Source organism: Eumetopias jubatus, unplaced genomic scaffold (genome assembly GCF_037043125.1).
Source record: "Eumetopias jubatus isolate StellerSeaLion01/CBP00866 unplaced genomic scaffold, mEumJub1_p1.0 scaffold_2, whole genome shotgun sequence".
NCBI classification, from domain to species: domain Eukaryota; kingdom Metazoa; phylum Chordata; class Mammalia; order Carnivora; family Otariidae; genus Eumetopias; species Eumetopias jubatus.
The window spans coordinates 190466273-190479892 of NW_028274808.1; the positions used below are offsets into that span (position 1 = coordinate 190466273).

The 13620-nt window shown below is 40.7% G+C and overlaps 1 pseudogene; it reads left to right on the forward strand.

Annotated features, from left to right (window-relative positions):
* Positions 1-11952: 11952 nt before the first annotated feature.
* On the forward strand, positions 11953-12339 carry LOC114198544 (ribosomal biogenesis factor pseudogene; annotated as a pseudogene).
* Positions 12340-13620: the final 1281 nt, after the last annotated feature.

The following is a 13620-nucleotide window of genomic DNA, read 5'->3' on the forward strand; positions in this document are numbered from 1 at the left end:
TATCATGAAGAAATATCTTCATTCAGTTCAAAAAGGAAAGGGAAGGGAAAACAGCAGAGTGGGAAGCACCAAGCACCTGCCTCTCCACCCAGTCAACAACTGCACCAAGAGAATCTGTCCAGTGTATGTATTTTGGCATTCTGGAGGCTACTGAAACTTGCAAATAATAGGGGATGGCTTGGACGGTAAATTGTGATTGACTGAAGACAATTTCCTCTCTTAGCTGGGCAGGAGCTACCCATCTTCTACCCCAGCCCTGTGGCAGGCAGCTCTACACATGTTCATGAGTCAGTCTACATGCAGCTTGTGGGTGTCAGTTGGGAAATAAGGATTCTATCCTCCAAATACATGGATTCATGTTTTGATCACAAATTGCTGCTTCTAATCACAGAGGTGCAAACACAGAGGTGAGCAGCCTTCATTTCACTTCTTCCCCATGGTTGCAAGTCCCTGCCTCCCTGGCTTAACAAATTTCCAAGGTGTTTAGAAAACCAGTGCCTTTTTTCTCTCTCTTCATTCTTCTCTTTTTCTCCTTTCCAGAGCCAGACAGTAAAAACTAGAACATTCAAAAGCAACTGCACATGTAAGAGGAAATTACAAAGTCATTGACATACCCAGGTAAAGATGCAGATTCAGAAAAGAACTGAGATCTTAGATTTACACCCCAGGCTGATCCATGGCATGAAGACAATTTACAAAATTCAGATAGAACAACAATAATAAAACAGCAAGCCCTGAGAAATGAGGAGAATCTAAATTCCAGAGTTACCACATTATTAGATTAAAATGTCCAGTTTTCAACACAGCCACAACAACAAAAAAGCATATAAAGAAATAGAAATTGTGTCCCATTCAAAGGGGGAAAAAGTTAAGCAACAGAAATTGTGCCTGAGAAAGAGGAAATGACAGACATGCTAGACAAAAACTCAAAACAGCTATCCTAAAGATGTCCAAAGAACTGAGGTTATGGATAAAGTCAAACAATATATGAATAAAATGGAAACATAAAAAAAGTGATATAAAACCTAAAAAGAAACTTAAAAAACTCTACAACTTAAATATAACAGAAATCGATTCTGCTGGAGAGAATCAAGGCAGATTTGAGTAGGTAGAAGACAGAATCAGCAAACTTCAAGATAGGACAATTGAAATTGTTGAGTCTGGAAAACAGAAAGAAAAACAATTTAAGAAAAGTGAACAGTGACTAAGGGACCTGTGGGACCAACAAATGGACAAACATGCATTGTGGGAGTTCTAAAGAAAAGGAAGAAAAGAGAAAGGGGCAGAGAGATTATTTGAAAAAACAGTGGCTGAAATCTTCCCAAATTTGATGAATGACATGCATACAAACATCCAATAAGCTCAACAAACTCCAAGTAGGATGAATTCAGAGACCTACACTTAGACACATTATAATCAAATTATCAAAAGACAAAGACAAATCTTGAAAGCAGCAGGAGAGAACCAATTTTTCACATTTGAAAGTTCGCTTTTGAATGTTTACATACAAGGGATCCTCAAAAAGATTATTGACAGATTTCTTATCAGAAACTTTGGAAGCTAAAAGGCAGTAGGCAGATATCTTAAAAGTTGTAAAAGAAGAAAACCCTGTCAAGCAAGAATCCTGTATTCAGCAAAACTGTCCTTCAAAAGTGAAAGAGAATTTAAGACTTACCCAGATAAACAACAACTGAAGGAGTCCGTTACCACTAGATCAGCCCTGCAAGAAATATAAATGGGAGTCTGCAAGTGGAAAGGAAGGACACTAGAGAGTAACTCAGGCTATACGAAGAAACAAAGATCCCAGTTAAGGTAAATACTTTAGGAATTATAAGAACTCGTTTGAGGGGTGCCTGCGTGGCTCAGATGGTTAAGCATCTGCCTTCGGCCTGGGTCATGATCTCAGTGTCCTGGGATTGAGTCCCACGTCGGGCTCCCTGCTCAGTGGGGAGCCTGCTTCTCCTTCTCCCTCTGCCTGCCACTCCCCCTGTTTGTGCTCGCTCTCTCTCTGACAAATAAATAAATAAAATCTTAAAAAAAAAAGAACTCATTTGATTATAACAAAATTATAAGTTCACTTTCAGTTATCTACATGATTTAAAAAGACTAAGTTTAAACAAAAGCAATTACTCATCTAAAACCTAGATGAACATTTGCAAATTGTATATCTGATGAGGAAATAATATCTAGAATATATGGAGAACTCCTAAGCTCACAACAAAAAAGAACAATACAAAAATGTGCAAAGATCTTGAATAAACATTTCTCCAAAGAAGATATAAAAACGGCCAATAAACACATGAAAAATGTTCAATATCCATATCACTAATCAAAACCATGGTGATTTACAACCTCACAACCATTAGGATGGTTATGATTTAAAAAATAAATAAAATGACAACGCTGTGCACTCTTGGTAGGAATGTTAATGGTATAGCCTCTGTGGAAAACAGTATGAGGCATTTCCTCAAAAAACTTAAAATTAGAATTACCATATGATCGAACAATTCCTCTTCTAGGTATATACTCAAAATAATTAAAAGTAGGATTTCTAAGTTATTTGTACACCTATGTTCACAGTAGCATTATTTATAATAGCTAAAATGTGGGAGCAACTTAAATGTTCATCGACAAATAAATGGATAAACAAAATGTGGTATATACGTGCAATGGAATATTATCCAGCCTTAAAAAGGAAGAGAATCCTGACCTATGCTACAACATAAATAAACCAGGAGGACATTGTACTAGGAAAAATAAGCCAGTGATGAATAGGCAAATATTGTATGTTTCCACTTATATAATGTACCTAGAGTAGTCAAAATCCTATAGACAGAAAGTAGAATGGTGGTTTCCAGGGGCTAGAGAGAGGTGGAAGTTATTGTTTAATGGACATAGGGTTTCAGTTTTGCAAGGTGAAGAGTTCAGGAGATGGAGGTGGTGATGGTTGTACAACAATGTGAATGTACTTAATACTACTGAACTGTTACTTAAAAATGGTTAAGATGGTAAATTTTATATTATGTGTATTTTACCACAACTTTTAAAAAAAATAAATTTTGTCTACAAATGTAAAGGAAAAGAAGTTACACTGGAGCAACTAGATATATATATACGAGGGGAAAAAAAATTACCTCACTCTATGCATAAACATTAACTAAAAATGAATTCTATACCTAATATAAATGATGTTCCCTCCCCAGGTATTAGGTATGTGCTTTCCCTTCATAATTACATAATCTGTTTGTCTTAATCTAGCAACTACTACACCCCCTTTGCCAACCAATTATTTACTCACACCCAGACTTTTCATCCAGATGGGTCAGAACCATAGGGGCAAAGGCACCGTAATAGAAGTTGTGATATTCAATGTTATCACCTATTGCTTCTCAAGTGAACCAATGTAAGAGAACTCTAAGCTTTACAAATTCTATCTACTAATCATAATTCTCATGCTGTGTGATGCTTTATATCCAGTTATCAAAACTAGGTAGTATAGAAGCAACACCCTCTCCATGCTGTCCAACACCAATGATGCCACTTGATGATGGAAAGAGTCATGCTTCCCACATCATGGAGTTGGTGGGGAAAAGAAAAAAAGAGCAGTAGTTGGGTTATCAGGGTGGAATCATGGATATGAAGAGCCAGTCTTCCCACACCCCTACCTCTTCCACCCTAATCCTTTCCAAGCAACAGCTTCAAGGGGAATGTTCCTTCTGAGCATCACCTGCATTAACGCTCACACTGTCTGACTCTATGAGTAGTCTGAAATAAGGATAACATGGTTTATCCAGCAGTCCTTCCCAGTCAGTTCTTTTAAACTTTATTCCATCTCTTGATGATGCCACCAGCCTCAGAATGAGAAAGAACATGAAATGTCCACTGAAAGTCATATTCATAAGCTCATTGTCAGAGCCTCTTTGTTATGAATGACATGATGTCATGTGACCACAAGTGATCCACATACCTAAAATAGATGGCACAGCTTAATCTTGAGTGCTATTCTGGTGTGGCCACAATGGGCCAAATGCACTGGAATGGCAACTCCTTATAGGGTTGTTAAAAACCAAGAGATGCCAGAAGTAGCCACATGATGACAGTAGAGGACAAGTATGTTCAATCTGCTAGCCGTGAACGGACCCAACCAGAGCCCTTAGAGGTCCTTGTTCACCTTCAGACAGTACGCACAGTCCTGATAAGCCATTTCAGAATCTTGGCATACAGATGGAGGCCCATCTTTACAGTCAGCCCATTGAGTTACTGGTAGGATTAGTATCCTCAGTCCAATTATGGGTGGAGGTACTAATGCTACCACCTGGGCAATGAAGGCTGGATCAGCAATATTGCTGCAGTCAGTCCCATACGATCTTGTACTTTCCCACGGGCACCCACATGGGGTACAGAAAATGTTATGCAAGCTTGCAGCAGCAGCTTTCCAGAGCACTTAGTTCCAGAGGGGTGTCTAATATATCTGTCATTGTCAACTACTAACAAGGTTGCTAATCAGAGCCTAAGAACATGGGATGAAAGGTTTTCCTGGCAACACCAGCACCATTGTTCCTAGCAACGTGCCCTAGCAATGGGGGACTTTTACTTTGCACTGGCAGTTGAACTTCTCTCCCTAATACCAACTCATATAAAGGTACACCTCAACTAAATTTGGACTTTATTCCTTTCATCTCCCCTTGTCTGACACGCCAATGCGATTAATCTGTCATTGGCTTGGAGTATGTGATTTCTTTACTGGCTTATTAAAAGACATTATTCAGTATGCTTATTGGCATATGGAATTCCTGCACAACTGAATCTGAGTTAAACTATTGGCAAAGACAATCCCAGTCTCTTGGTGTTAGTTTGCCTCTCAAGACAAAACGAGGGCCAGAAACTTATTTCAATTTGAATTAATTATTCAATGAGTACTATGAAAATGGGGAATTTAGGTAAGGCTACAGGTAAAGCAAGGCATATCTATTTTTCCTTTATTTTATATTCAGTTACTTTTTAAGATTACGGGGAATACAACGCTTAAATTCTGTGGAATCTCCAGCTATAGCTGTAATTGAACCCCAGTGTTATTAAGTCTGTGGAGTTTTCTTAATTGGTGCATTTTAGCCAATGCTAAATTTAACCTAGAACCTATGTTGTAGAGGTACCAAAGCCAACCAGTTCCTTTAAAAAAATTTTTTTGTTATTAAGACCCTCCCCCTTTCCCCACCAAATATGTGGTGTTTTCTCTAACACCTCTTCTCCAACTCCGACATGAATTAGGTGTCCTATAGTTCAATTCAGTTCTGACACTCCGTGGAGATTATGCATATTCCATAAATTGAGGGCTCAGTCCCACAAGACCACCACCACTTCAGATGCCAGCTGCAAATGGGGTACCCAGGCTACCTACATGTCTGCTGGGCTGACTACAAATTCTGGGGTTCCCATGACCCCTCTCTTTGGATAATTTGCTAGAATGAGTCACAGAACTCAGGAAATTGTTTTACTTACTATTACCAGTTCATTAGAAAGATATAACTCAGGAAGAGCCAAATGGAAGAGATGCATAGAGGAAGGTGGGGAGACGGGGTGGTGGGGAGAGGGGGTGGTGTGGAGCTTCAGAAGTGGAGAACAAAGGCAAAATACATGAAAATAAAATTGAATTTCCTTATAACTTGCAGCCCATTGACAAATACTTGAGAGGGGCAGAGTATGATATTCCTCCAGGAACTCCCAACTGTCTTAATGTTAATGCTTTGCCAGTGGCAAAAAGCAACCTTAGCTTGACAATAGCCAGGCCTCCAGGATCCTGTAATTCTTCTTTAACATATGAAAATCCTTTTGGAAACTTCCTTTGTCTCTACAGCACCCCTCCAACTTAATAGTATATAACCAATCACTTTTCACCATCCCAGTGTAGGTCTTAATGCCCAGGGGGTTTGTCCTCATACTTTAAGTCCTCACACTTTTTTTGCACCAAAATGTCTCAATAATTCTTTCCTGACCATTCGCTCTTGAACCCCACATCAAATCACATCACTTCGATGCCCTCGAGGGTACACCATTTTCCCGGCACCTTCATGGTTCAACCTGGAAGCTCTCCAAACCCCATCGTTTAGAGGTTGTTACGGACATTTCATTAACATAGGCAGGATTGGTTACATCATTTGTACTTGCTGATTAACTCAGTTTCTAGCCCCTCTCTCCTCCCAGGAGAGCCTGACATGGGGCTGAGCAGAGAGCCCGACATGGGGCTCGATCCCAGGACCCTGGGATCATGACCTGAGCCGAAGGCAGACGCTTAATGACTGAGCCACCCAGGCGCCCCTGGAACTTTGTTTTAATTTCATTATATACATACATATATACATATACATATATATACACACATATACATATAGATGTATACATATACATATATATATATAAATGTTTTGTTTTGAGAGGCAAACTAACACGAAGAGACTGGGATTGTCTTTGCCAATAGTTTAACTCAGATTCAGTTGTGCAAGAATTCCTTATGCCAATAAGCATACTGGATAATATCTTTTAATAAGCCAGTAAAGAAATCACATACTCCAAGCCAATGACAGATTAATTGCATTGGCGTGTCAGGCAAGGGGAGATGAAAGGAATAAAGTCCAAATTTAGTTGAGGTGTACCTTTATATGAGTTGGTATTAGGGAGAGAAGTTCAACTGCCAGTGCAAAGTAAAAGTCCCCCATTGCTAGAGCGTGTTGCTAGGGGACAATGGTACCGGTGTTGGCAGGCAAGAGGGTCCTCTTCGAGCCAGGCTGCTGCAAGGTTTTTGCTACTGCAGGTAGCGTGGCCTTTACTGTGGCAGGACCTAATGGCCCCAAGGTCTTTGGAGAGCTCTTTCAGATCAGCAAAGTGTTCCCAGATGGAACACTCTGATTGTCCTTGCAAACTCTTAGTATTTAGACAAAATGCCGCCTAGCCACAATTGCTACTTCACGCTTTTCTTGCTAAGCCCTCAGTGGAGCCCTTCAGCAGCTCAGCTACTGAGTTCTCATCAAGGACAATGGGTGAGATTATGACATCCTGTCACAGCTTATTTTACTCTTAGAGCAAAATGACTTTACTCTTATCTTAAAAACAATTTAATTTTTGTCACAAACAAGTGGATTTGAAGTTATGTCAAACTGATAAAAAACAGCACCCATAGGGGCCTCTAGGTGGCTGAGTCAGTTGAACGTTTGACTCTTGGTTTCAGCTCAGGTCATGATCTTCAGGTTGTGGAATCCAGCCCCAAGTCAGGCTCCTTGCTCAGAGGGGAGGAGTCAGGCTCCTTGCTCAGAGGGGAGTCGGCTGGAGATTCTCTCTCTTCCCTATCTTTCTGCCTCTCCCCACTCTCCTGCACACCCTCTCTCTTTCTTTCTCTAGAATAAATAAATAAATCATAAAAACAAAAAACAAACAAAAAAAACAGCACCTATAAACTGGTTTGATAGAATGGGACCCAATGACCCCCTGTTAAAATAGTTAATATGATCCAATGTAAGTTAAAACAGGGCCTTCAAGGATTAAAACTTATTATATAAAACCTAATCAATGAGCAGATGATTATCCCCACTTCCCCATTTGACAGCCCAATTTTTCCTGCTCTTAAATCTGGAAAAAATATAGGGTGTCTCGGGAGCCTGGGTGGCTCAGTTGGTTAAGCGACTGCCTTCGGCTCAGGTCATGATCCTGGAGTCCCGGGATCGAGTCCCGCATCGGGCTCCTTGCTCAGCAGGGAGTCTGCTTCTCCCTCTGACTCCCCCTTCTTGTACTCTCTCTCTCTATCTCATTCTCTCTCTCAAATAAATAAATAAAATCTTTAAAAAAAAAAATAGGGTGTCTCATGGTGGATTACTACAATATTAATGCTGTATTCCCATCCACCAGAGTCTTCATACTCAACATTTAATATTATTTACATTACTGACTCTAATAACTTTGCTCTTATAGATTTGCCTAACATGTTCTGCTCAGTGCCCCCTTCAAAGCTTCTCAGTTTGCCTTTACTTCCAAAGGGACACTTGTACCTTTTTCAGACTGTCTATGGGGTGCCCCAACTGCTTTGTCACCACATGATCTTGCCAGACAGGATCTTTAAAAAAAGAGAGAGAGGGAGAGATTCATTTATTTATTCGAGAGAGAGATTGAGAGAGAGCGAGAGCACATGCACATGCACATGAGTGAGGAGAGGGGCAGACGGAAAAAATCAGCGGGCTCAATCCCAGGAACCTGAGATCACGACCCTGAGATCATGACCAAGAGTCAGATGCTCAACCTACTGAGCTACCCAGGTGCCTCATGGCAGACAGGATCTTAACTGCAACCACCTTTCACCAGGAACTCAGGTTTGACATTACATTGATGACATCCTTCTCCAAGAACAGTCATTTGACATACTTATTATAGATATACAACTCCAACATCCTTTAGTCCTTTTGGATTCTGGTAACAACATAGCCTTCATTTACAGATTTTACTTCCAAATTGATATCAATAGGCACTTCCATTAGTCCTCAGAGACTCTGCACTGTTGAGGTTTAGGCTACCTCTTAGGCTTCCCAGAGTCCCTGAACCACTTCTGAAAGAGTTGGCCAAGGGCTCTTATACAAGAAACTGCCCCTTTCAGTCTCATGTTATATATCATTAAAACAAGGAATGACTGGCTGCCTACTAAGGTCTTCTGGAAATAGAAGCTCTTACAGACCCTGAGCTTGTAACCCTCCAAATCCAGCTGCCCATTATGGTTTGAGTCATGGAAACAGTACCCCACAAGGTATACATAGCTGCTAAGTCCCCCTTAAGACAGGATAGAGTTAAACCTGAGTCCCCTGGTATATTCCAGATGAAGGAGGGGGTGACTTTCCCTGTTCTCACTTCCTCACCAGATGCCTTTGTGATGGAGGAGGTGGCCCCTCCCACAGACTCCTTGGCTACCAGAAAAGTCCCTGGAGATTAACTGAGTGAACAGAAATGAATATTCATAGGCTATGCACAAGGTCCCACTGACCATTAACTGTGAGCTCAGTGGAATGTTGTTGCTTTCTATCCCTTAGCCAGGATGTCCTTGATAAAAGACTGAACCAAACAAACAACACATTTGGTCAAACTTCATCTTAGCACTAGAGGCCTTGGCCAATAAGTGGCCCCATTTTCATATTTGTTATAAACAGTTGGTCCATTGCCTAAAAATTGTCCCTTTCAGAGTAAAGAAGTCTGAGAAACTCTTTTCTCACAGATACCCAAAATATCAATCAAAATCATGCTTCTATGTATACTAAGGCCACAACACAAAATCATGCCAGGACATTCTGCATTCTCTTCAGAGTTATAGGCATTAAAAATAATAACTAAGAAACATATTTCATTTCTCAGAATACACAATGCTGGGCTCCTGGAAGAGTTATTCAATAGAACTGTTATGTCCCTGATAGTTCCTAGATAACCAGTGTAATTGAGAGACACTTCTTTTTTTTGTTTGTTTGTTTTTTTGTTTGTTTTTAAGATTTTATTTATTTATTCATGAGAAGCAGAGAGGGAAAGAGAGAAGCAGAGGGAGAAGCAGGCTCCCAAGGAGCAGGGAGCCCGATGCGGGACTCGATCCCAGGACCCTGGAATCATGACCTGAGCCGAAGGCAGACACTTAACCATCTGAGCCACCCAGGCGCCCGAGAGACACTTCTTAAACAACTGGTTTTAATATTCCAGTCCAGCAAATAAACCTCTAAAAGAGCTTCTATTTTGGGGTGCCTGGGTGGCTTGGTTGTTAAATGTCTGCCTTCAGCTCAGCTCATGATCCCAGGGTCCTGGGATTGAGCCCCACATCAGGCTCCCTACTCAGTGGGAAGCCTGCTTCTCCCTCTCCCATGCCCCCCTGCTTGTGTTCCCTCTCTCCCTATGTCTCTCTCTGTCAAATAAATAAATAAAATCTTTAAAAAATAAAAGAGCTTCTATTTTGTCCCAGGCCTTAATCTATTTTAATAGATTTTCTATCTTGCCCCATCCCTTTAGGTTTGGAGACCACAGTGAAGGCACATATTCTTCTGAAACCCATAAATCATACCTTGTCCCAAAGGCAGGTGGCTGCTCATGTGACGTACAACTGGTTGGAACCTATACTTCTACCAAAAGCAAAACTGGTTAGTACAGCTGCACACCTTCTATAGACTGTTGTCTTATTACTCTGCGTTTCCCTTGGTTTATAATCTAGATGTCCCAACACCCCCCAAATAAGCCATTTTTTCAACCAAACATGGCAAATGCTTAGACCCACATCAGTTCAAGTGGATTCCCACTTGGAAAGGATCCCCCTGTCCCACATCCCAGACAACATCACCTGGCCCAGGAGCTCATCCCTGGAAATGACATTGCCCCAGTTGACATCATCTTACCCAAGACCTGACCTTGGATTCCAATCCAACCACTGTGCCAGAGACAACTTCATTTCAATCTGAAATCTCTGCCCCAGCAATCCCCATGAACAGTCTATCCTAAGGTACAAATTGGACACAGGACACTTTTTGCTTTTCTTCTTTTGATATTAGGAACTCTATTGTGTTTCTGAGCTTATGTGTTTAGCTCATGATTCTGGTATACTCCTTGTTCTCTGCCAAAAGAAACCACCCCCCATACACTCCCATGTCTAAAGGGAAATTTGATAGAGGTTACTAATATCTGGGCCATTCAAGAAATTAATGAAGAGTATTGCTTTCCCCAGGAGACACCTGCCTCATATCAGTCAACCCCCATGACCCACTAGGTAGAGGACCACCCACTCTTCAATGCCTTCTCCTACTATCCGCCACCAGCCTAGCACCACTGCCTCTGTCTTGGCCTCCAATCATGACCACCATACAAGTCTTTCCCCTTAGTTACACACAATCCCACTAATCTTTACATATACTCTTTACTAACTTATCAGTCCACATCCTCTGACAACATAACTACTGGACCTGCCACCTTGACCCAAAAATGCACCAAGATATTATTGTCAAACTCACACTTTTAATAGCTTCCAACTCCACCAAAGTATTGTTAGAGACCTCCCAAAACTTCAGATATATTTTTGGGGATTATGCCATATAATAGAAAACCTATTTATGGGCTGGCCTACAAGGACTCCATATACCTCTACTTGTGTTCCTCCATACTACTTCCATAATAAAATGTTTTCTTTCCTTTTTGGGGCAACTTATGCCCTACTCCTTAAAAGTCTCTATGATCATCACACCAAGATTTCCTTATTATGATGTCAAAATATCAGAGGACAGATTGAATTAATTATGTTCTTAGTAGTCCGTATTTTATGATGTTTTAATATCTTGGAGGGCCTTACAAACTTGAAGAGAGACTGCCCTTCCCAGGGCTAATTAATTTCTAATATAGTAACTGGGAAATACGTCTCATGTGCAAGTTAATCAGCTCCTTTATCCAAAGCAAGGTGGACTCTCACATAGCAAACTACTATTCCTACTATTATTCCTAGCCTAAATCCACCCAAGGCAAAGCACCAGACAGATAGGGACACCTGTAGGCCACTAATGCCCACTGAAATTATTCAAACTGGCCAATTCAAAACTGTTTATGTTGCCCTGCCTCACCTTTCCCATGGAAACTACAGTAAGGGCTCTGGCTCAAGCTTTCCCCTTCCTCTTGATTCTGCCTCCTGACCAAACCAGATGCTTCCCTATGTGGCCGTGCATGGCATGGCATGCCCTCTTGTCCTGAGAAATGTAAGTTATAAATTCTTCTTTCAATGGCATTAGCCTCTCTTACAGCCACTTAATCAACCCCATAAATTAAAATCCCAAAGATACATTTTGAGATACTCATCATACACAGCCCTTACCTTCCATGAGTTAGAAGAAACTTCTAATAAATTCCCAGTTTTCCCCTCCCGAACTTCCTGAAGATCTTCTGCGTGTGGATGGTGTCAGTTGGAGCGTGAGTTGCTGCACGAGGGTATTGAAGACAATGGCCAAGAACAAACTAAGAGGGCAGAAGTCCAGGAATGTATTTCATATAGCCAGCCAAAAAAACTTTAAGTCTAAAAACAAAGCAAAACCAGTTGCCACTAATCTTAAGAAGATAAACATTGTGAATGATGAAAAAGTTAACAGAGTGAATAAAGCTTTTGTAGATATACAAAAGGAACTTGCCCATTTCTCAAAAGGCCTTTCCCTTGAACCTTTGCAGAAACAGCTGATTCCTCAGCAGTGTCATGAAAACGAACCAGTTAATGTTGATGAAGCGACAAGATTAATGGCTCAGTTGTAATACACTGGAGATACAGCAGATACCCCAAAAAGACCAATAAATTAAATGTTTTATACAGTTTAAAAAAAAAATTCCCAGTTTTGTTTCTGTTGTTTTCAGTTTTCTTCCTATTATTACAATCAGAATAATCTGATAAATGCAAAATTCAATTGGATCTCACAAATATGTACTAAATGCTTTCTAACTTCATGTTCGAGCTCTGGGCTAGAGATGTCACTACCCAAGATGATGACAGTGGCAAATACATGAATGAACCACAGCAAGGTGACAAATCAACTGTAATAATGGTGAAGTCTGTAAAAAAATTAAGATAACCAAGATTAAAAAAATAATGAAATCTGTCAAGGGCAGAGGGACTGGGAGAATTTGCCAGGTAGATAAGGGTAGAATGGAATTTTAGGCAAAGATAACAGTGTGGCAGAGGTAATCATGCTGAAACAGCATGATATGTAGGGAGAAGAGTGGCTAGTAAGATATAGCTGGAGCCCAAGGACATGTGCGTATGGTGTAGTGGGTATTGACCTTGAAGCTGGCTGGGATCAAGAAGGGAAAGGCCACATATGTCAAATTTGGACCTCATTCTGTAAGCAGATTAAAAAAAATCAGAGGCTTGAGGTTAGGAAGCAACAATATGTCACCACTACGGCAATCATCAAGTAGTGAGCCATAGACTACTAAGCTGGCAGTCTTGAGAGTAGGAGCCAAATTGTATTCATCTTGCATTCCCCACCATGACTAATATTGCACTTTGCATAGAGTGGTTATTGAGTAATGATTTTTTTTTTGAGTAATGATTGAATAAATACTGTTCTTTTTCCTCCAGCTGTTGAGTGTCTCTTAACCAGTCTCAGACTCTTAAGAAATTCTCTCTGCCTCTGGCTAGGTTAGATTTCCCCACCCAGATCTCTCCAGCGTTCTCTCCCCTATAGCAATTACTCCTATATGGTCGTGATTAATATCCTTGTCTTTCTCTCCTATTGTCTGACATAATTTTGATGAAGAGGACCATGTGTGTCATTCTTAACTGCATTCTAGCCAATGACAGAGAAAGCCTAGGACATTAGGGGTTTCATGAGTGCTCTTTAGGTGAATAGAAGAATGAGTGAATGACAGAATGAGTGAATGATTGAGTGGCAGAATGAAAGACATCTGGTTAGAGGTCAGCCCTGTTCTTCCTAGAGCCAAGCAGTGTCAACATGTGAGTGTTTTGTTCTCTGGGCATGGGTGCCATTTGCCCCAGGTGCCTCACAGGCCTTTCCAGAGCTGTTTTCTGATGCCTTTCATCTAAATATCTTCACCTTTTCACGTGATAGAGCAGCAATTCATTTGCCCACATGC